The sequence below is a fragment of the Lepisma saccharinum genome, chromosome 21, assembly GCF_977018435.1.
Source record: "Lepisma saccharinum chromosome 21, izLepSacc3.1, whole genome shotgun sequence".
NCBI classification, from domain to species: domain Eukaryota; kingdom Metazoa; phylum Arthropoda; class Insecta; order Zygentoma; family Lepismatidae; genus Lepisma; species Lepisma saccharinum.
The window spans coordinates 7,755,153-7,779,824 of record NC_139249.1 but is presented as its reverse complement, the minus strand read 5'-3'; the positions used below and the strand labels follow the sequence as shown (position 1 = coordinate 7,779,824).

Below are 24,672 nucleotides of genomic sequence, written 5' to 3'. Positions count from 1 at the left end.
TTGTCTGCCACAAGCTCGCGTGACTCTTTTATTGCCAGGGAACAGGAACCTGCTATTTTCCACCCTGAATAACTTTTCCTCGCCGCAATTCCGAGGCTAGTTTGGAAATCACCGGTTTGATACATCTTTCTCTCTTAAAAATTATTGTTCCACGATTTTTTTCCCGTTTCTTTACCCCCCTTCCCCTCTCAATCTCCGTTTTCCGTTGCTCTTTAATTCCCCATTTCTTTTCACGTGTTCGTTAAAGCAGTGTTATCACGCTTCTTTCCCCGGAAAATTATACACATTAACGAACCGTGACGGTGGGGGGGGGGGAGAAATATTCAGGACAAATAAATAACGGCCGAGAATGAATACGTTACGTTTCTCCCCACCCAATTTCAATATTTGTTTCCGCTTGCGCAATTCAATAGAGCGCAATTCGGGTACATTAAAACTTCACACGTGGTCAATCAAAACAGCAATACACGCTACTAATTCGTTGGGTTATTAGTTAATTAAATTAAAAACAGATCCATAACTCGATGAAACTGTGCGATAAATTTAATCATGTTTGTACAACATCTTTTTCGCGTGTGGTTGTGTTTCGGTGCTTTCTATTTATGCATTATCGATTTTACTGTCTATACGAGGAAATCATCCGATCTCAAGCAAGCAACAAATAAAGTTTAAGAGTACTGAAAAAATGGAGAAAATTGCCTGAATGCTGACGTACACAACACAATTCCAAGTCTCGTGTGTGCAGGTGGTGTCTATTCTCGAGGCCTGGCTGTGGCGGCGGTATGCACAAAAATATGGAAAGTGTTACGTCACCTTGTGATAATTCCTACTACGTACAAAATAAACTTTCCTATACTCTGTCGTGTCCAGGGAAACTCTGGAGCAAGCGAACTAAAGCAAGTCTCTGCACAAGTAGCGACTCGAGACAGCTCGACCAATGAACTCGTGAGAGGAGAAATGAGCGCATGGAGGGTGGAAAAGCGACTCCACCTACCAGCTGTTTGCATTAACGCGTACTGCTTCGCACAGTCCGCCGCTTTCTCTCCTACTCTACCGTTATGCTGGGACTTGCTCTAGAGATTCCAGGGATAAAGTATATATTTTTGATTGATTGATTGGTCTGGTGTACTTCACATCCCTTTTCTGAAAATTATGGCTAATCGCGAAGGAAACTCATGAAGAGACATTCACAAAGAACACTCATTCTCAGGCAGGGATTCGAACCCTGGACTCCTGGCATCGTAGAGCGCCGTGCTAACCACCATGACACGAAGCTCAAGTCTTAATACAATTCCGAGTTTTAAACACAGAATTAGACCTTAAAATTAAAAATTCACAAGAATTAAGACATACAATTATAAACATACGCAAGATCATGAAATATGTTCATAGCTATATGCCACAATATATTTGGATCGGTGGTATTTGCCGGCGCATAAGAAGCACCCCCTTCTTTGTACATAATTTTGAGGGAAAAGCTTTATCACTGAATTTATAATTAATTTGCAGTATTTCATATATAAAGTAATATGTAGGTCTACTTTCAACAAATAACTTACCTAATCTAACTAGGAAAGAATTCATTTTATCTTCTTCGTTACACACCGCAAGGAATCAAGAAAGAAATCTTCCAACTCGGAAACAGAAAATTTCCAGAAATGAAGGTAATCAAATATTGAGTATTGGCGTGTAAGACGCATCCTGTTTTTCGGACCTATTTCTAAAGGAAAAAAGTACGTCTAATACGCCAGCAATTACGATTGGTGTCAAACTTAACTGACACTTAGAAATGATTGGTTGGTTGGTTGATTTGGTTATTTAAGTCCACTTTACGCACAGTAAGGCTAATCGAAACTGGACATACAGTTTAAAGTAGGATCCGAACCACTATGTGCCTCCAGCGGGTATCGAACCCGGGATCCCTTGATTACAAGGTGACGACGCTACCACTGCGCCATCTTTTTTTTTATTCTTGGTAACGTAAGGAAAACCCCTATGCGGTAGTATTCCCAGACATTCGCCATTCTTTCAACATTCACAGATTTCAATCTTTCCTATATTATAACTTTTTCTCATTACGAACATCCATGTCCTAGCCGGGATTCGAACCCAAGACCTCTGGCTTCGTAGAGCGATGCGCTGACCACTCCACCACGCAGGCCGTGATATAAAATGACAATTGCAAACGTGTTTTAAAGGGTAGGTAATTATTTGAGTAGGAAATAGTAAAGTCCGGTTCACAGTTACCGTTCCGTTTCACTAGAATCTTTTTAATTTGGCACAAACACAACTGGCTTATAAATTATTAAAGTGTTTTCTAGTGTATGGTTATTTGACAATCATGTACAACGTTGAGTATAAACAAAAGCCTGGATCCCGTGCACCCACGCGCCCAAACATCTCTCCCCTTCTTCTCGAAGAAAGTTTCAGAAACTCGTTTCCTTTTTTCTCCGCTAGATGGAGCGCATTTGCACAATCCGTGAACCATGGCGTGTAGTTCAACCGACCGGCCACAGGAAACTTAACATAAATACAAGTTCCAGGGTTTTAGATTTAATAAATTTATGATCCACGTCAGATGCTCCTTCCCTCGCCCCCCCTTCGGAAAATTTATTTACGGCGAAACAACTTTCTCGTGCAGGGTTCGCCCGGGGAAATATTATCGCAAGATTCACAGGACGCAGGGTCAATGTCATCATCCGCCAGCGCATCTTCTCGCAACCTGCGTGATTTCCCACAGGTTCGTCTCAAGACATGATGCTCTGTTCAAAAAACGTACTTGCACTCTCGCTTGTTGAAAATTGTTCTGTCCCACGAGGCAAAAAAAAACAAAAAAACTACGAGGGTCGGATGAAAAGTGATGCCTCTGGTTTTTTTCAGTAGATGGCAGCACTGATTTACTTATTCCATTGCATTCAAAGGTCCTACCACGATCTGGGAGCTTTTATCAGTTGAACCACTGCAACAAGTATGACTGCTTCCCTCTATATAGCACGTCAATACAATACGTCATGTACAAATGTGACCCCAATGCGAGTAATAAATTGACAACAACCATGTTTGATAATTCCGGCCAAGACAGTTTCCGCTATATCTTCAAGTGTCTTCGGTAATGAATGAATGAATTAATTTTCTTCAGTTTCTTGTTTTGAAGTATCGTTTCCTTTGCTTCTATATGTTCTTTCCCCCTTTACATTGGTATTGTTAATATCTTGTTGTAATTCCCTCTGCACCTGTCACTCGAAGGCCTTGTCTTCTTATTCCTTGTTCGGTCGAGGGGTGCGATGGGTGAGCTTAATGATGGCCGCCGATCCTATGTGATTGACTGCGGGATTTGTATGGTTTGTAAGTTGTCTCCAGAATTTTAGTGTATCTCCTCGGATGATTTCTTCAATTTGATCAATCTCCAGGTCTTCTTGAATTTGTACATTAGTTGTGTATCTATCATGTCCACTAATGATCCTCGTTGCCTTATTTTGAATGATCTGTAGTTTGTGTATGTGCTGCATGATGCCATGCTGGTATGGTGTATAATAAGGCTGGTCGGATATCTTCGGTAACTCCGCTACTAGAAACTTTATCTCGAAAACAAAACTCAACCCGAGTGGGTGTTAGAACTTTTTAAGTGGTTTAGTTACTTTCATTGGCTTCTTGATTATGTATCACATTCAGAATCATATCATTTCAGATTGTTTAATTTAATTTATTTTTTTAAAATTTCATTTGACATATTTTATTCCTCTCAGATCATTTTAATTTTCGCCCGAAGAGAATTCCACCTGGTGATGAAAATCTGAACTAATTTGCTCTTACATCAGCATTCGCATCCACATTGTCTCCATAGCCTCTATACCAGGTTTTAACGCAATCCGTTACTTCGAACGGGCTACAAAGGATTCTGAGTAGGGAAACTTCAGCAGAAATTAGAGGGAACTGTTGCCTACTGTTACTTTTGCGAATGATTGTACACACTGCACTTAATTTCCTATCAGAAATAAATAATGTAGATGAATGGAAGAAGTGCGCATGGCCTTGTAAGGGAAAGCAAAGGAGGTGGAATTAAATGTTAATACATTTCAGAACTGGATTGAGAGGAGAAACAATATAGAGTATTTCGGCCAATGGGTCACCACGGGTGTCTTCCGGAGAAACGCTGAGGAAGGGCATGAGGTCACACCCCGCCGCTTGGCGACGAGTCAAGGTCGCGGGGTCAGCTCTTGGAAATTTCACACTTGGTGGCTCCGTAGGACAGGGACGAGAACATATCGATGAGGTGTGCCAAATCTTGCAATCAGGTTTTACAGGTTCTTTATCCATAAATAGGCTAATCTGGACTGAAGTTACAATGTACACAGCGCCCTACGACGCCAAGGGGTCCCGGGTTCGAATCTATTTGGACATTGGTGTTCTTTGAATCCCTTCATCAATTTCATTATTTCATCACTCGTACTCATCGTCGCGATTAGTAAAGGTAAGTAACAAAAATCAAAATTCAACACCAGTATCCGCACCCAGGATCTGAAGGATTTTTATTACTATTTTTGTTATTTAGAGTCACTTTTCTGTCACTTTAGGCGAATCGCGACGATGGAATGAATAACGACTAAATGAAATTGACGAATTGGGACTCGCAAAGAACACCCATTCTCAAGCAGCGACTCCAGATCGAGAACGTCGGTGACAAGATCGAAAGCCGACCACTTAACCACACCAGGTTAACGGATCCTTTGATTGTAAGGTTACAGTGTAAGAGCGAATTTCACCTCCTTGATACTCAACCTACCTTCTTCTCCTCCTCCTCTCTCTCTTCTCTCTCTCTCTCGTAACTTTTAATTGGAATTTCTTTCAATGCAAAATCTTCAAACACCTCAACAATAAAGAATTTTAATCTTCACTGTAAAGGTTCTTCACATAATGCATACACACATGGAATGATGAATCAGCCCATAACCTGTAGTAAATTCGTTTACATAAATTACATACTAAACGTTACTAGAAGAGAAATTATACTGAACTGAGATTCGAATTACTATATTCCTCAGAGTTGGAGATTATGATTATCTGAGTAAACTTGAGCTAACTGTGCAATGTGACTTCACCGGGGACCTACTGATTTCAAGACGAATAAGAAACTTTGCAGATAATACTCTCCTCACAAAAGGTTTGGAATATTGTTATATTAGAAACAGCAAGTCTGGAATATTATTACGTTAGGCAATAGGTGATAGGGGCAGTGGCATATGTCGGCCGAGAACATCCACCAGACAGATATCATGTGTTGTTGCATTCCAAGGCCGTGTCTGCCACCTATTGTCTAACGTAACAATATTCCAAACGTATTGTGACGAGTGAACTTGAAACCAATCTATGGCGTGGTTCAAATCGCCAGGGCCTCGTTAGATGACAACTGCTGTGGTTTCCTATTGAATCACCCCAGAAAGAACTAACGTCATCGTCACCCAGTGAATCGATAAGGAAATTCAAACAGAAATACTTTCCATGCGACGTACATTTTTCCCTTTCACAAAACAGCAGCTTGGAGTGCGATGCAAAGAAATTCATTCGTACATCAGAATAGGCCAGTCTCGCAGGATGTGTATTATGCACCTCTCACCGCACCAGTGGGAAAAATCCATGTGACCGGAAATCTATGAATACAGGTGTCAAATGAAGGTAATACAACGAGACTTTCTACTTAAGGAGCCTTCGTTTTCCCATAATAAAACAGCTCCATTTACACGTAGTACCATAAAAGTTCGCGTTATGGGTCCCCATCCAGTCTTCCTTGTCGGTGGATCACGCTCACTTTTTCAAAAAAAATCGCTCGCAACACCTTCGCTGCGTCTTGTAAGTAGTCCCCGATATCGAAACACGAAAATGACATTCATGCGCGTAATTTTTCCATATCTTATATATTTGCTTCTCGCGTCATTAACATAGATGCTCAATCCACAAAAAAAAAAAATGTTACGTCGCTGAGTTGAATACTCTAATATCCCATTCTCCTCCCCGATAGCATAGTGGTAAGAAACAAACATAATCAAGCATCCATACAATGCCTTATATAGAATTCGAACTCAGGACTGCTGGCTTCGTAGGCGCGTTACACTAACCACTCTGCCAAGGATGGTGGTGGTGAAATCAAAAGTGTTAGTGGAGTACGGAAACAAAGCTACAACATACTCCTTCTGGTAATAGCGATGGGAAATAATGCTCCCATGATACATTTTACAATTAGCGCCTCGAAATGTTTCGATATTTTCACTGAAATGATACGATTGTTCCAAATATGTGCTTATTTAGTACTTTTTACACATAAAATGTTTCTGAATTTGAAATATGTGTCTATTTTATAACTTAAGGCAAGCAACCTAACCACACTAACAGCGTTGCAAGTGTTAAATAGGCCTACATTCTGACTTGAGCGCCACGAAAAAATCTTGCAACACTAAGGGCGACGTGAAACAAAAAAGTTTGGGAACCCGTGAGTTAACAGCTTCAAGAATTAAATAAATGTATGTGGTAAGGTTAGGCTGACTGTAGGATATAATACTGTAGTTTCTATGTTATTACATCTTGAAAAATACTTAATTTTTTAAACGTTATTCGTACGATCAACAAAGACATTGGAGCAATAAGATTCTAACCTACAGACCTTTCACAGAGCAAAAATTAAGACACATTTACAAACATCCTCCTCTACTATTTCGCCTTACATTTGGAATGCGTCAATTGATTTGCCGTCACATACGATTGCGCTAGGATCGTATTTCAACCGGTTCATAACGCGAAGAGGTTTATTTTAAGATTCGAACGTACGGTCCACCTTCCCATTCCACCTAACCACAGCCGCGACCCAACCGATCTATTACTGAATGTATTGGCCCCTAGTTAAAGCCGGCCGAAGATGGATGATGACCACGGGTTCTCTCTAGCCGTGGTCGAGAAAAGGGGTGCAACTTCAACCCCCAGCCCATTCTCCACCGCGATTAAACGCAGCAAGCTCCAGAAAAAGTTTCTTAAAAATACTTTACGTACCGAACAAGCCTTCCTTGTGTTCCGAGCCGCACTACACCACGCATTTCGGTTTTATCTATTCAATATGGGATCCTCAAGACGGGAGAAAAAAAAAAACTTCAGCGAACAAGTAAAATGAATGGGGTTCTGTAGATTACTTCATCAGCCTCCCTCGCACATACACACAGTTTCGGTCTTCCCACCCCTCGCCCTTTTATCAATCAGCGGGGAACGTGTAATACCTACCCTACCCAACCATCCCCGTCTCCCGGTGACTGTAAATTACCTCCATAACGATAGGATGAAGACCGTTTGAGGTCAGGACGGTGAACGATAGAAAGAAAGATGAATGGGAGGGTCTTAGCAGCGGCCCTGTTTGGAAAATGCATGGTGAGGAGAGGAGCACGGACCCACCACTTCCGGTGACGTGTATCCCTAAATTCATTGATCTGGAATCGTTAGGAGCTGACAACATTCAAATTTATGTCACCTGAACGGCGCCGATGCATTTCCTTTCGGCTGAAGGTGGCCCGAAATTACTTCAGAACGCTCTCGTACTAAATAACGTTCCATCCTAAATAACGACCCATCCATCGCTCCAGCGAAGAGAAGTCCTTCAGGGACCCGACGTAATGCAGACGGATGGCACGCACTTCACGCTATATGCGCGCTGAAGAGATGAGATCTGAAAAATTACAATGTACTGCGGAGAAGAGTATATTTTCGAGGCGTTCCCGCTCGTATCTATGCGCATATTCGAAGCGAGTTTCGTGCCTTCACGTTGCAAGACCCGCCCATGCAATGCTTTTCTTTCTTCCGCGCACGCGCCGTATCCTACTGCGCACGGTACTGAGCATCTTCCTTTTCCCATGGTAGTTTGTAATCAACACTCGCTGGATGAGTTCTCTTAAAATAAATTTAACGTGAGCGAACTGAACGCTGAGCTAATTTTCTTAAATGTAGAGTATACAAGCACACGATTATTAAATGGTTGGCATTTTTTATTTATTAGTAAACGAAATAAAAATGCTGCAAACGCATAACTGAAATGCATATAACTAGGTTACAACGGTGAGAAAATACTGTCAGGCTCAACGTCTGTCCGATACCGGGCCATTTTCACACACTATAAGGGAGTGACGGAACGAATGTTCCATTTACGTTCACAGAGGCGATGGTAGCGTCACAAATACGTATACGTATATTATAATTGCATGGATTCTGTTCGTTCAATATGCATTCACTTACTGTACTATTTTGTTGTCAAGCAACATATAACGATGGGTAACTATTTGTAATGTCAAGTTCTAAAAATTGATGTTAGTCACTGCAACACAACAAATTTATTTACAGTAAAACCTCGTTATTCCGGAAAGGCAAAACGCCCACAAAAAAAAAGCAGAATGCAAGGTTTTAAATGTGGTTAGAAGTCAGCAAGAGAACTTCCCAAAGAAAAGGAAGTCAACCACTGATGAAATTCTGTTTCCCGCAGACTTTGTACTGTACTGTATAGTGTATTTAGGCCTATGCCCTTTCAATACACAATAATAAACGTGTCTTATTGCTATCAACGGAAATTTAATGCACTTTCTACTGTTCTTTTAGGTTATTTCAGTCAATCCGGACATTCGTTAAACCGGTCAACGTATCCCACCATTAGTCCGGATTAACGAGGTTTTACTGTACCTATTTGTATTTCCTAAAGTTTCAGATACAGTACTGAATGACCATATTATACTGAAACAGTAACATCAGGAAAACAATAACAATCATATCAAGAAAACTGTACAAAATGGAACAAAAAAAAAATACACGTACATTGTTAACAATTTTCTGAAACTGTGTTCTTGCAAGAATGTCAACAGAGACCGCTGTAGAAGGGAGAGTCTTGTAGTGGGATTGAGAAACAGCTTTACGTTTAAATCTGCTGATCATAAAATTGGATTTAATTTCGCCATTCATGATTTTATGCAAAAATTTCGTCTGCTAATTCGCGACGAGTGTGTGGTGGTTGGATATTCAAGACAAGACATAATGTCTCTCTTATGGAGGAGCCTCAAAGAAGGAATTCTATGGCGAGCAAAAAGAGAATCAATCGGGGAGAGATTATTTTTTGAAGCTATAGTCCAGATAGGGGAGTAGAATTCAAGAAGAGGAGGATAAGGGACTTGGAAAATAAGCCAATGGCAGGTTTGTCTTTCGATTTCAATGAATGTGCATAATGAAAGTGTGTACTTTAAACTATACGGGCATAAGTAGGCCGTTCAATTGGGGACGGGGGTTGCATGCGGCCCGCGGGCTGCTGATTGAACACAACTGTATAACTCAGCACAACATTATGTCAATTCTTCTGCTTCTTATTCGCCTGGTTTATCTTGCCAACATAATTTTATGCCTGTTTTAACTACTTCATTTGCACCCTTTAAGGTACAAATCTCGGGTCTAAAATTAGCCTCCTTACAATGGCTAACGCTGATCGCTTGTAATCAGAAGGTCCCGGCTTCGATTCTCGCAGGACGTAAATTGGCCAGTAGTTCAGAACTGTCTTTAAACCACAAGTCCAATCTCGATTAACCTTTCTGAGCATACAATGGACTTTAAACTTTTCTCTATTGTAATACAGGGTATCCCAAAATGAATGTTACCATTTAAAAGTGTTGCTACCTGAAATATTAAAACAAATATATATTTTTCGTTTCAGATTCGAAGAGAGTAAACCTTGGAGATTATAATGGCCAAATTAAGAAGAAAGAAATAACCAAATTAATTGAATTTTATTTCAAGAACCATAATTCTATTGTTTGAACACAGAGAGAATATGCAAGACATTTTAGTGGCCTCCCAGATTCCCTGATTTAACAACGCCAGACGTTTTCCTATGGGATTACTTCAAAGAAGTAAGCCCAGGACACTCCCCCATCTCAAAAACAACATCCAGGAGGAGATTCAAGCTATTGCCCCACACACATTAAGAAAAGTCATGGAACAAGCCATGGAAAAGGCACGTGTCTGTCTGGCGCCCACCTATGTGATATATTCCACACCTAAATAATGATTCTTCTGTTTGTATACTATGTGTCATTCAAATTTCTTGTCAACAGATTGATTAATAAAGATGTTATTAACATTTGAAATGGTAACATTCATTTTGGGACACCCTGTATTATGTAAATGAGAGAACAAGTTTTACTTCTACACATTAATGAGGTCCCCATCGTAAGAAGATATACGAGAAAGCCCTGAAGAGAGGAGTCTCGTTCTCCGTCTGCTCTTGTAACAGACACAAGACGTGCAAATACAAACATACACGCGCACAGCCATAAACCTCCTCACAGAGGATAAATCGATATGACTAGTAATTAATTTACATATTGTAACATTAATGACGTATACTCTAATTAATTACATAAATTAACTATTAAGGTAAATTGCTGTTGTTTGACGTTCTCTCGTTCTTGAGTACGAATTCCGGACGAAGCGTAGGCTGCGGTGAAGAACTAGAGAGCAGCTTTTAAAAAAAAGAGATAGCAGACTTCACTCAAGAAAGCACGGGAAAGCACTCTGTGGATAAGGGGACTCGTTATTTGGGCTAAGACAAAAAGTGAAATTTTATGGGCATATAATCTACGCCGAAGCAATCTGGCCTCAAGGAAATTTCACCAGAGGCAACCTATAGTTATACGTTTCCCACATTCTTCATACGGAAAACCGTAATTGCTGAAATGTTGCATCTCAAAGGAACCGTCGTATTCCTAGAAACTTTCTTTACGAGCATTTGTGTTAGGTTCTTAAGAACAGCATCAGGTCAGATGTAACTAGCATTGATTCCAGATGATTCTCAATTGTTTCAACCCTTATCCATCACAGTGTATGCTATTGGATAATCAGACATTGTGGGTATAGTACGAAGTCAACCAGTTGATTGATTGAATTTGTGTTTTAAGTCCACTTTATGCACAGTATGGCTAATCGAGACTGAACCTACGGCTTAAAGTGGGATCCGAAACACCGGGTATCGAACCCGGGACCCCTTGATTACAAGGCGACGACGTTACCACTATGCTATCGGGGATCCCTACTTAGGCTACATGCATCCGTCACCTTCTATGAAACCAAGCCCCTTACCATTACTAAATCAATTCGCCTATCTCAGCACTACCATCTACATATCTTCAGTAAAAGCTGTGGCTGAAAGGGGGCTCTCGGCACGCATGTGGGAACAAAACACAGAGACAACACGCAGTCTCATCTGGCGCTGTAGTCCAGACGCCAGAGCCTCATCAGCCTGCAACAATGCAGGCAATTTGTGTTTACTATATATGAGCTCGGCAATCTAGCCATCAACTCAGCCTTTCAATATGAATCTTGTTGATGAGACTGAAAGATAAGAGGAACGAATGCACACACATACATCGCCACGTCAAATGATCTCGAATTTCTGAGGGTGCTATGTTAGGCACTGGATAAAGTGGGGAGAGAGAGGAGACTCGTTATCATCTCTCTCTCTCTTTCTCTCTCTCTCTCTCTCTCTCTCTTTCTCTCCAACCAAAGCTTCTTAGTTCGATTTCTGGCAAAGGAAAATCCGCACATTTCATGACGTCGCATTCTAATGGAGATTGCACCATTTCAGGTCAAGATCCATTACGAATGGCCAGCAAGGTACGTTTCAGCAGAGCACAGACCGGCATTTGCTAGTTGATCTAACATAAATCATACAGCGAGTAACCCAAAAGCAACCCACCAGGTTCCGTAGACGTCCTTTCAGCTCGCACATGAGCGTGAAGATCTGGATGCCTCCCCGAAAATTAAAACCGGTTGTAGCCAACACCACCATAAAGTCCTCTCCTGGTGATCTTTTTCCATTGCAACTGTTGGCCAGTCTGCTGCCCTGCAGACCGTTCACGGTGGACTTCGAAAAAGACCGCAACGGCGCGTTTCGGTCGCCGACGTCAGAGATAAAACATTTCTTATTTCTTAAAGACTGGAAACGAAATTAAGACATAGTTGCAACTGGACCGAATAGTTGCAACTGCTCATTCGTGGCTGTGCTTCACCTCGTCTCGCCACGGCATCTTCCTTCCGGACAATACCGAGCCACTGGTCGGAACGTTTCCCTTTAAATTCCCAATCATTTAGCAAGTACCGTAAAGCAATGCAACTCGCACAAGAAGACTGAGCCGGGGGGCGACTTTGATGAAAGAAAGAAAAAAAGGCGAAGAAAAAGCTGGGAAAAGAACATGAAATACAGCCCAGCTTTCAAAGTACATTATACGCCTCCTTGATCCGGCTTTCCGAGGCGTTGCACCGTCCTTCCTCTTACACTTTCTTGCATACCCACCATTTCCTTCTCCACTTTCATCTCCCTGCGAACTGTTTGTCTCCATTTGTCAGCCCGGCTCGCGACGCAAATCGCCTATCCCGAAACTGTCTGCCGGCAAAAGACAAATCGCCTGTCTCCAGAACAAAACCCGATTCCAGGCAAACTTCAGTTATCAGAAAAGATCCCTCCCCCCGGCCAATAATGCCCTTCGGATTTTTTTTTTCTTTTCCGAAATCCGCGCACGACCCTGGTGCGGAAATTGACTTTCCATGTGAAACTAAGTGACTTTAAACAGAAACGTCCGTGCCTTACACCGTCTGCTCTACCTTAACACTTCTCTAGGCGGTATTGTACTGCTTTTTTCCAGGATCTGGTAACTTACACGGTACACACTGAAGGTACAGTCTGAAGTGGCTTGTCTTAGCGATTGTATTTCGATGCTGTTCACTAGAAAATTGTTCAAACTTTGTTCAAAATTACTTTCAATTGATCTTATTCGGCGCAGCTTTTATGACACTTTTGGCTAATCGCAACGATGAGGTGAAGGGACAGTCACAAAGAATATACGGGGTGTAAGGGAAGATTCCTCCACGTAGGACACCCAACTGTCAACCTCACTTCCACGTAGTTCACCTTGGACTGCATTTTGCAGACGAACGAGGCTCTGGCGTCTGTGTTTTGTCCATATATGTGTTGAGTGCCCATTTACAGCCTCAGCTTTTAACCGAAGTCAGAATGTTTTAATATTTTAGTTAACGGCATTACAGTTATTTTAGTTATGGTAAGGGGCTGGACCCCGTATAACGTGAAGTAAAAAAAAAGTCAAGTGCTCCCCTGTGCATAGCACCACGCCATGAAGGCGTATAGGGGGTGTGGGAGTAACGCCACACACTTTCTTGATCCGGTCGTGAGTGGGGGTGATGTGATCAGCATCACGCCTCTGACCGCCTTTACCCCCCAGGGTTTCCCCCAGGTACCCATGTTATTAGTCGCTGGCTGGGCGCCGGGGATCGAACCCGGGACCTTTAGCATGGTAGTCAGACACGTTACCGACTGAGCGTGACGGGTGCAAAACAGCCTTTACGTACTGACGCACCCAAAAACTCACATTCAAGGAAGATACGTGGCCTGGCCGGGACTCGAATCGACAACTTCGGTTGCGAGTCGACCACTAAAAGCTCGACTTCGGGGCGGTGTTCGTATAAGTACATACAAATAAAAAAATTCAGAGCAGAGAGTGACTGATCTCAATTGGTATTTGTTTACTTTACTTCGCTTTCTGCAACTTCTTGCTAATCGGAAAATGATATGGGTGATGATATGATGAAATTGATGAAGGGGCACCCACAAAGACAGCCATGCCCTGACCGGGATTCGAACCCAGGACCTCTGAAATTTAGCAGAGAGGAATGTTGATTTTTAAACATGCAAAACAGATGATTGTGACAAAGTTTAACGAATAGTAGTAGTAATAGTAGTAACGTTAATAAGTCACAGGTCACAGGTTCGAATTCTGGTTAAGGTTTGGATGTGTCAATGAGTTTGTCTCATTATTCATCCTCAACGTAGCGACTAAAAACTAGATACAAAACAACTTAAATTAAAAAAAAATATTTATTATTCGATTCTTTATAAGAATTTTCTATTACGTCGCATAAGTAGTCCTCTTACTGAAAACTTTTATAATTGCTTTTACAAAACATTAAAATTAGTGCATTACAATTGCGCTGTGTATATTAAACAGTACTACTAAATTCGTTGACTGTACTGCACGGCACTGATACAACTCGCAAGGAAGGGAATTCCTATCTCGGCTCATTAGCCCGATACGGGCAGGCAAATTGATAGCATCCGATGTTTGCTGCACCTCCAATTCCCCCAACCCACCCCTTCACCCTCCCTCCTCCCCCTTGAAGAACTTGAAGCCGACTGTTCACAAGGCGAGCTATTAATCTATGCCTCAAGACGCACCGTTGTCCGTTATTCACGCTACTATCCAAAGTCTCCGTCACAGTCACCCACGCGCTCTCGGAGTTTCTCGGGGAGGGTTGAGAGGGAGACACAATCGACTAAAAAGCTCCGAGCAACACCCCCGGAGGGAACGGAGCGAGATGAAATAACCCGCCACCTTCTCCACCTCATCTTCATAACCGAGATCCATTTATTGCCTCATCTTCCTTCCTTCCGTCTTCACCTTTTATCACGTTATTGTGCGTTAATTTCAACGTTCACAACGCCGTGAAGGCATTAAGGCCGCCTCTGCGAGGGAAGACTGAAGAAAGAACAGGTAAACTACAGCCAGAAGCAAGAAGACGAGAGAAGAATAAAAGAGGGAGGGATGCTGGGAGAAGCTGAATGCACCGCAAGCAGGCTGGAGATGAGGAGAGGATGTTCTAAATTTCAACCCCGTCATAACATCATCAAATGAGAAAATAGTTCCGTAACGACGTGGCAGGGTGTTCGTCGCGATGTTGTGGAACAAAGAACGCCCAACCGGCAAGAAACGTTTCGTTTTTTTCACGCTCAGGAACACGCGGCGTCAAATTGCATTGTCAACATAATACTCTGCTGGGTTACTTGTAGGAACAGCGACGAGGGATGCGAAGGCTTTTCTGAATAACCCAACTGGCTAAACAGATAGTATTCCTGCAGATGTTTCGTCTGGTAGAATGCACGTGTGCCTTTATAGTAAGCACTTCTTATGAGGAATACGGAGATTCCAACACACACACACAACACCTATTATGAGGAATATTCAGATTCCAACACACACCTAGCACTTATTATGAGGAATATTCAAATTCGAATACACACCTAGCACTCATTATGAGGAATATTCAGATTCCAATACACACCTAGCACTCATTATGAGGAATATTCAGATTCCGACACACACCTAGCACTCATTATGAGGAATATTGAGATTCCAACACACACCTAGCACTCATTATGAGGAATATTCAGATTCCAACACAAACCTAGCACTCATTATGAGGAATATTCAGATTCCAACACACACCTAGCACTTATTATGAGGAATATTCAGATTCCAACACACAACTAGCACTCATTATGAGGAATATTCAGATTCCAACACAAACCTAGCACTCATTATGAGGAATATTCAGATTCCAACACAAACCTAGCACTCATTATGAGGAATATTCAGATTCCAATACACACCTAGCACTCATTATGAGGAATATTCAGATTCCAATACACACCTAGCACTCATTATGAGGAATATTCAGATTCCGACACACACCTAGCACTTATTATGAGGAATATTCAGATTCCAACACACACCTAGCACTCATTATGAGGAATATTCAGATTCCAACACAAACCTAGCACTCATTATGAGGAATATTCAGATTCCAACACACACCTAGCACTCATTATGAGGAATATTCAGATTCCAACACACAACTAGCACTCATTATGAGGAATGTTGAGATTCCAACACACACCTAGCACTTATAATAAATTATGAGGAATATTCAGATTCCAACACACAAGTAGCACTTATTATGAGGAATATTGAGATTCCAACACACACCTAGCACTTATTATGAGGGATGTGGAAATTCCTACACAATAAGAGAGAGAGAAGCAGTTATTTTCGTAGTGCGACTTCTTATACCATCAACCGGCCTTTATGATCTCTGCCGCCCTATCCTGATTGGATTCCAGAACCTCTTGCTTCAGAACATAAGGTGGTGCTACAAGAAGTGTTAGTGTGGCCTTGTAATCAAGAGGTTTAGTGTTCTACCCCGATGGGGACACACGGCACAGTGGACCGAATCCTGCTGTAAACTGTAGGCCCACTCCCGACTAGCGTATCTGGGCAAGTGGATTTTCACAACTGAAACGTAACGCAATAAAAGTAATAACTCAAATAAAACTTTCCTTTTTTGCTTCACGACTTTGGAAATTCCAGGCCATTTAACCCCCCATAACACACAAACAGAACATTATCCTTACCGAAAACACCTGTATCTAAATATAACAAAATAGCGTAGTGGTAGCATCGTCACCTTGTAATCAAGGTGTCCTGGGTTCGATACCTGGTGGGGGCACATAGTGGTTCAGATTCCACTCAAACTGTAGGTCCAGTACCGATTAGCCTTACTGTACATAAAGTAGACTTAAAACACCAAATCAATCAAACAAGGGATCACGGGTTCGATACCCAGTGGAAGAACTCAGTGGTTCGGTTTTAACTGTAGGTCCAGTCCAGGTTGCATATGCTGCTCTTTCACTGTTGTCATTCTTTGTGAAAGTATCATTGCGATCCCGAGGAGGAGTGTCGTCCACTTCTCTCCATAAGATATGACTCATAGTATTGCTTTATGCTTCTGCTCCTGTAGGCTAATCGCGACGACGAGGTGTGATAATTAGGGGAGAGACACTGAAGAACACTCATCCCCAGACCAGAACTCGAATCCAGGATCTTCGAAAGCGACATCAAAACGCTGGTTCGATCGACAGTGCCAAAGGAAGTTTCTCGTCTTGTAAAACCACTGGGGAACCAAGAAATCCATTAACCGCATCGACACCCACCCAAGAAAACCCCATCCAGGCTAAACCGAAAGAAAAAGAAGAGAACAAGACTATCCACCCACTGCGTCCAGTTCCATGTCGGTCGTCCTCAATTTCTTCCTTCCTCGTCAAACCTCCTGGTCATCCGATTGGACAAAGGTGTCCGAACACCATTCCGTTTTCAATCGCGTCCATTTTATGGTCCAAGGAACCTTTTGGTGCGTCGTTCTCCGCGGCGAAGTCGCCTCCCTCAGTCCTATTCTCTAAAGCGAAGACGCTCCCAAACGCAGCAATAACTTCCAATTTCCACAGCGATGAAAGTCAAACTCAGGTTCGACCCTGCAGTGCGGGGGATTCGCACCCAACAAGTTAAAGGAAATGAAGAAAAATTTGTCCGGGTATTATTTCCCCGAAATGCATTTTCTGCGGCTCCAATTCTTCGTGTTTGATGAAACAAGTTGCTTCTCCAATATCGGTCTTGCCTATTCTCAATTCAAAAGTAGAGCCACATTGTCTTCGGAATATCTCCAGCACGAACGGATGAGTAATCGTTGGGTGCCATGACACAAGGCCAACCAGTGGCGTGCGGTGGCTTTCAATCTTGGGGAAGCAGCCCCAGAAAAATTTTAAAACGTTAAAAAATCTTTGCGTCTTCTTGCCTTCAGAACGGTCTGTAATTTGTGTGCAAAATGTTATCTTTCTCTGCCCTTGCTGATAAAAATATCCTTTGCTTTCAATATTTGCTAAAGTTATTTTTCAATCGGTCTCCTTTATCCATAATATGTGATGTTTCTGTCAAAAATAATAGTTTTGTGTGTTTACTGTGCTCCAAAGCTTCTAATTATAATTTTAAACAATGCTTCGCTGATCTGCCTCAACGCCGGTATAATGGCATTACAGGGTATAAAAAACCCATCCAGATAGATATTTAACCATACATTTTGCAACACTACGGTAGATACAGCAGCAGACCTTGCCCATGAACTTGGACTACATTTGCCCCATGTAGTTCGCTGTACTTTTTGACACTCGGTGTAGTGCAGGTGTATCCCGGTGTCAGGGTGTTGCAAGGAAATGACGTTCAACCTAGTGTTCAAGTTCAGAAAATTCAACAAATGCGTCTGCTGCTTTAAACGTTCATTTCATTAGTTAGCACGCACAAAGTGACCATACGCACACACCCTACACCGCTCCAGAACGTAGTGCAAACGGTGGAGACACCAAATGAACAAAGTAGGCGAGTCCGTGTTGCACCATGTAACCATGAGTACAGAGTCAAACCTCTCTGAAAGAGAAAGAGAAGGGCCTCTTTCTCTCTCTCTCCTCTTTCTTTCCTTCTTAGAGAGAGAAGAGAGGGGGAAAGAAAGAAAGAAGAGAGAGGAAAGGTGTCTCTCTTTCTCGTTTCGCCTTTCCTTTCTTATTTCCTTCTTTCTTTATTTCTGCCGAGAGAGGAAAGGCTTTTCTTCTTTCTTTCTATCTCTCTTCCACATAGACAAAAAGAGAGAAACGGAGAGAGAGAAAGAAATATCTCTCTCTTTTCGGGAGACAGAGAGAGAGAAAGAAAGAGCTCCCTCCATCTCTTCCTATCTCTCTCTCTAAAGAAAGGACGGAAGGAAGGAAGGAAAGACAAGAGAGAGAAAGGGAAGAAAGAGAGGAAAGAATGGAGAGAAAGAGACAGGAAGAGGAAAAGGAAAGATAAAAGAGGAAATAAAGAGACAGAGAAAGAAATAGGAAAATATTCTCTTCTCTTCTCCGAGAGGAAAGAAGAGTTGAAAGAAAGAAATAAATAAGGACTCTCTCTCTCTCCGAAAGAAAGAAGGAAGGAAGGAAAGAAAGACGAAAAGAAAGCAGAGAGAGAGAGAGAGAGAGTCTCTTCTTCACTCTCTCTCTATGCCCAATCTCTCTCTCTCTCCTTTTTCTCTTCTCCAAGAGAGAGAGAGAGAGAGAGAGAGAGAGAGAGAGAGAGAGAGAGAGAGAAAGAGAAGAAAAAATATATTCTGTCTCTCTTTTTTATTTCTTCCCTTCTCTTTCTTTTCTGGGAAGAAGATAGGAGAGAGAGAGAGAGAGAGAGAGAGAGAGCTTTCTCTTTCTCCTCTCCAAAAAGTGAAGCGCCCCTGTCCATTGGGGTAAAGGTTAGGTGCATAGAAGCTGGACTGTACCGTAGTGTATTGGGCGAAATACACATTTCTTGTCAAAATGCCACAATGTGGTGTTAACAGGTGCCATTACGAAAACGAACGGACTGGGAGGACTAAGAGTTAATTCTTTTGACATACAGAAAATAATTATGCAAAAAAGTATTTTGGACAACAAAGGATTATACTGGCTGCGAGTATTTCGTTCAACCAACCCCTCTCGCCTTCACCCTTACAAGCTTTCGGAGGGTGAGGTCTGCCCTCAAGAGGCTGACCACCTCTTGTCCAGACGCCAGAGCCTCGTTAGTCTGCAATAATGCGATCCAGGAAGTTACACATGAATGCCGTCCGAAAAGATCACTCCTTACACCCGCACTGCCACAAGAAGGAATGCGGTGCGTGATCCATTTTTAAGGGGGAGGGGGGAAGCAGACTGCACAATTTTTACATATTCAAGAACATGTTTGGCCTGGTTAACCAGGTGACATGGCCATTCCACACACTGCATCAACATATGCGACGAGCGTGCAACACGCGATGGGAAGAAGACAGATTTCACTGCAGAGGATTACAATGTTCCCCGCAGAGAGAGACAAGCAGCAAATTCAGAAAAACAGTGTCCCGTCGTTAAAGCGAGGGGGATGGAGTGGAGCGAAGACACAGAAACTTTCCTCAGGAAAGACAAACTTACGGGGAGAAAAAGAAAAACCGCAAAAATATCTCCGCCTCATTAGTGCATGCAAATTAGTCTCATTTCGATGCTTCGAGTATTTGCAAAGTGCGGGAGGCACTTCGGAGCAGGTTCGTCAAAAACTTACTACGGGAGGGGTCGAGGGCGGCTCTAAGTGTTCTGCAAAGTTCCGCCCGAAACTTTTGCCCAGTCGGGCGAAACATTCTGTTTCATTTAATTTAACGGTAATCACCAATGCCCAAAAACCTTCTTGCAATTTAGCGGCAAAGAACAACGGAACATCCCAGAGATACCTCGGCGGTCTGAAAAGAGAAAAAAAGGGGGGGAGGCAAAACTAGCACCAGACATGCGCATTTGCAGAAGAGGACGCTGGGTAGATATTAATGGTATTGTTATATCTGGGGCGACGAGAGACCAACCATTACCATTAATGTTAACGATTATAAACGGCCATGAAGGAAGCTTCTCTTGGATTTATACTTGCTAAATGGAATGCGGGAGCCGTTCCGTTTCTGAAGCGGCGAAAGGGAAGGAGGTGCCGTTGCGCCACTTGGATAAACAGATCTGGTCTAGCCTAAGCATCCTTGCTGACTGAGGAGCGTTCAGGCTTCATCTTGCTAATACGGCACGTTCGCGGGAAGGCAATTGACACGTATGCAACAAGGCCTTCTAAACGGGCGCCATTGCCTAAGTCTTGCCCAGCATAGCAAAGTCCTTCGGGTGGGGTATTCCCAACACGAGTGTTCTTTGTCAATGGCCCATCAATTTCATCATACGCGTATCATCACTCATCCTCATCTTCGACACTATCCAAACGTGGCAGACAAGCGAAGATAAACGAAATCAATCAATCATTCATTACTAGGGGCGTGAAGTTCTCGTTTTATATATCCCTAAATTTGGATCTTATTTTCTACTGCAATTCGGAGTTATTTTTCGCGGTTTAGGGCAAAATTCGGTGTTATTTTAACAAGCAGTTTTACTGTTCCTTCCATTCTTAAGATTTTCACATTGTTTTTAGTTCTCGAGAATTGAGACGAATTTTAATTTTAATGACAAAAATAAAAATATGGCTTACCTTCGTAAGAAATCACCAAATTTCTTCCCTTTGGAAAAGTATCTAATCTCATCAGCCACTAAATATGAAATGTTTATTGAATGATAACACACAAATCTTTGAACACGATTATACACATCACATTTTCCTGACGATGCCAAGAAATCTCTCTGCGACCTAAAAATATCGTTGTGTAGACGCACACATACACGCCCCCTTTCCGAAACACGGCATTTGCATACATACATGCCCAGGCCAGGATTCGAACCCTGGATCCCTCGCGTCTTAGCGCTAACCACTCCGCCGGCCAGAACCGCAGCGATCAACACGTAAGTGCCCTGTTAACAGAATCTATAATATGTACTGAACAAAAACGCTCGCACTATATTTTCGAGTAAGATGATGCATTTATCAATAAAAGAAGCAACGAAAATCAGACTCTCAAGAAGGCGGCAATAAAGTCTTAAGAACCAAACTACCTTTGTTTTTAGATGGAGATTAACGCCCCTCTGCAGGAATCGTTTTCAGATCCATCCTCCAGGGTTCCGGGTTCGAATCCCGGTCGGGCTTGGTTGTTTGTGAATGTCCATTCATCCATTTCATCATTTCATCACTCATCACCATCTTCGCAAATTAGCCAAGAGGCACAAAACGCGAAGTAAAATAAACTAAATCAAATCAAAAAAAAAAAAAAAAAAAAAGATCCATCCTCCAAGGCTTTCTATGTCCTGTTTTCTTCTCTCGTCACTTTCCTCGCTACAGACGGGCTCCGGGAACCAACGTATCCATTAAACTAATGAATACTAAAAACAAAGCTCAAAACATATGAAGGGAAGATTTGTTTCATTGTGAAACGTCAACACTCGTGTTCATCTGTTACTGGAAAAAGGGGGAGGAGGAGGAATCGGCTTCTTAAAAAGGCTTTTGTACTGGTGCAAAAGTACACTGGCTTCGTTTTTTGTTTTAATCTAAAGACTAACTTTGCAGTAATCATTCAACAATTCAAGACATGAGCACCACTGTCAGTAACCTGGGCGATTTCACGCAAGAAATAAATCAATTTAAGTGAATTACATATGAAGGAAGCAATACTGCTTGTGTAACGTGTGAGGGGTGTCCAGAAAAAACTTAGGGAGAATATGTTTCGTTGTGAAGCCTCCGCACCCCTACTTGCATGCATCCTGTTTCGGCTCCGCTACACATGAGCAATTCTACTACATGAACATATTTCAGGGTTGTTGTTTTTTTTAAAAAGTAGAATATTGTTCAAAATTAGAAACTGCTACACAGTATTATACTCCCTTATCGATAAATAATCACAATATGTAAATAAAATGAAATATAACAAACAATAAGCTTGTGAGACGAAAAATTGTCTTTCAATTGGAGTCTTTTTCTCGGCATTATGTGCAATTGCTCATAAATAATTTCAGAAAAGATACACCATGACAAAATACTTTTTTACACAGCGCTCTGTAATTAAATGTTTAACAATCAACATTCACATCAGTTAAACAACCAGTTATTATAATAGTAAGTCAATAGCATTGCAGTAGAAATACAATAATACGTTAATTCGTCCTATGATTAATCCGACACAAGCCCTATTTTTCGATAGCAGCAATGCACAGATAACTAACTCCAGTATATAATGTCATTGCAGCATCCACGTGTACGTGTCTCATATTCCCTCGAAAGAGCTTACATATGCAGGTCGCCATATCTTATGGACTAAAATGAGGTCACACGTACTACGACCTCTGTCAAAACGTTATCGAAAAATCCCATATGATGCGAACTGTGAAAAACTCGGCAGAGGGAAAAAAAATAATACATGGGAAATCCTGCCAATGTTGGAGAATACATAATCAGATTAACACATAAAAAAAAAATGAGAAATGGAGGATATGTCAAGAAATTCACATGACAAAACAACCCCTCGCGTTGGACACACACAGAATCAGAAAATGAGAAGAGCACAAAATTACCAAAGATAACCGAGCGGGCATGACAAAAATAGGTGGGAGGGAGGGGAGAAAAAGAACGAGTCGACAAGTGTTGCTAACCTCTCCATAAGAGAAAGTGGGTTAACTGGTACATTATGCTATGAAATTAGTTTTAAGTTCAATTTATGCATCTATTTTGGAGATGTGAACTTGTGTTATTGGTTATTTACTATAATTAGGCAATGCTGGGAAATTTCCCCCTTTAAATTAATCACAACGGGTCAACCAATGAATGGGTTTAATTTAATGCAGACAAAGTTTTGAGGAAATTGGTCGCCTATGAACAGCAGTCCGTTTCTTTTATTGGTGCTTCCAAAGTTCTTCCGATTTCCTGCCATCAAATATTCCTCGAGTAGGATAAAGTAAAGACGAAAAGACGAGGATGAACCACGTTGTGATTGTAAAAGCCTGTTTCTGGGTCGGCATACTCCCTTTTGTTTGGAACAAGTCTACTGAAGAAGTTCAAATAAGATCTTACTCAACATATCTTACTTTTAATTCAATTTATCTGTCTCCCAGTGACATGCGTTTGCAGAGGATGCTAGATTTTACCATTATGCCAACCACAGGGTGCTATACTCTGTCCAGGGAATCTCTGGAGCGAACGAAAGAAAGTCTCTGCGCAAGTAGTGACTTGAGAGAACTCGACCAATGAAAACGTGAAAGAACGAGATTGTGTGGACGGGACTGCAGCTACCAGCTGTTTGCATGAGCGTGTACTGCTTCGTTATGGCCTTCTCTGCCGTTATGTGCGGCATTGCTCCACAGATCCCCTACATAGAGTATAGATGCGAACCAAGTTCAAAATATACTAGGTTTAGTACCATTATACTAGGGTTGGCACCACTGGAGTCACCTTAGGCTGTGTGTGGTGACGTCGGTAACGCCCAAGCACCTCCGAGGCGAACGCCAACGTCCCTATCACGTAGGAGGAAGCTCTGGGGAACAGGGGGACCTGACAGCGGAACAAATTGTCTTCAGGCGGGTCCCATCCTTCATTTTCTGGACACGAAGAGCCATTTGTCTTTTGACAGTCTGAGGACACCCAACCCCCCTCTGCAATGGATGTGAAGAGGATGCCTGCATCTCATGCCATTCTTTTCCATCCCTCGAGGGGAGGTTGCGAGGGAGGTTGGTTCACCCCTTGATACTGCATAACGTCAACGAACGGTCCGATTCCTTTGGAGGGGGTGCATCCAGCATATGAACTACTTCTCTACATGCTGGAGGTAACCAACGTCAACCCTGAGTTAAAACCCCACTCAGCGGGTACGAAGAGAAAAGCCTTCGGGCTTATCCTCAGCTGCTACTCTTTTTATCCATCCACCAAGTATGGTATGCACGAATAAGATTTAAGTACGCTGTGATATCAAAGTAGCAAACCAGGCCTTCCCGGTGGCGTATTGGTAACATCGTCGCATTGTAATCAATGGATCCCGGGTTCGATACTCGGCAGAGGCCCATGGTGGTTGGGATCCCAATTTAAACAGAAGGACTAGTCCCAATTAATCTGTCTGTGTATAAAGTAGACTTAAAATGAAAGCTCAATGCTTTCGGAGACTCCCGGGACAGAGTATAGGTGGCAAAGTTGTTTGAACCACACTGACGTCATGCTTAAAATCAGGTTTGCGCGTGTTGCACTGGTGGACGACAGCCAGCGCTCCGGCCTTCGCGAAAGACATCGACGAAGTCTCGCGCCTTACAGCCCCCCAGCATCGCTCTACAATCCACACGTGCATACGAGAGCGCTCTTGCACAATTATAGCCAGTTGCCCGGCCTGCTAAACATCTACAAATACAATCCAAGACTTTGACACGCACCTTCTGCCTTTAGGGCTTTATGTTAGTCGGTTACAACCCTTTTATCGGACTTCTCAAAGGCTTCTAAGGGTTAGTAGGACCAA

At 42.3% G+C, this 24,672-nt stretch overlaps 1 protein-coding gene across 8 annotated transcripts in view; it reads right to left on the bottom strand.

Moving 5' to 3' along the window:
• Positions 1–24,672, bottom strand: part of LOC146004042 (nucleolysin TIAR-like) — a 1,204,848-nt gene that overhangs the window by 1,009,854 nt on the left and 170,322 nt on the right. The gene's annotated exons all lie outside the window — the stretch shown is intronic.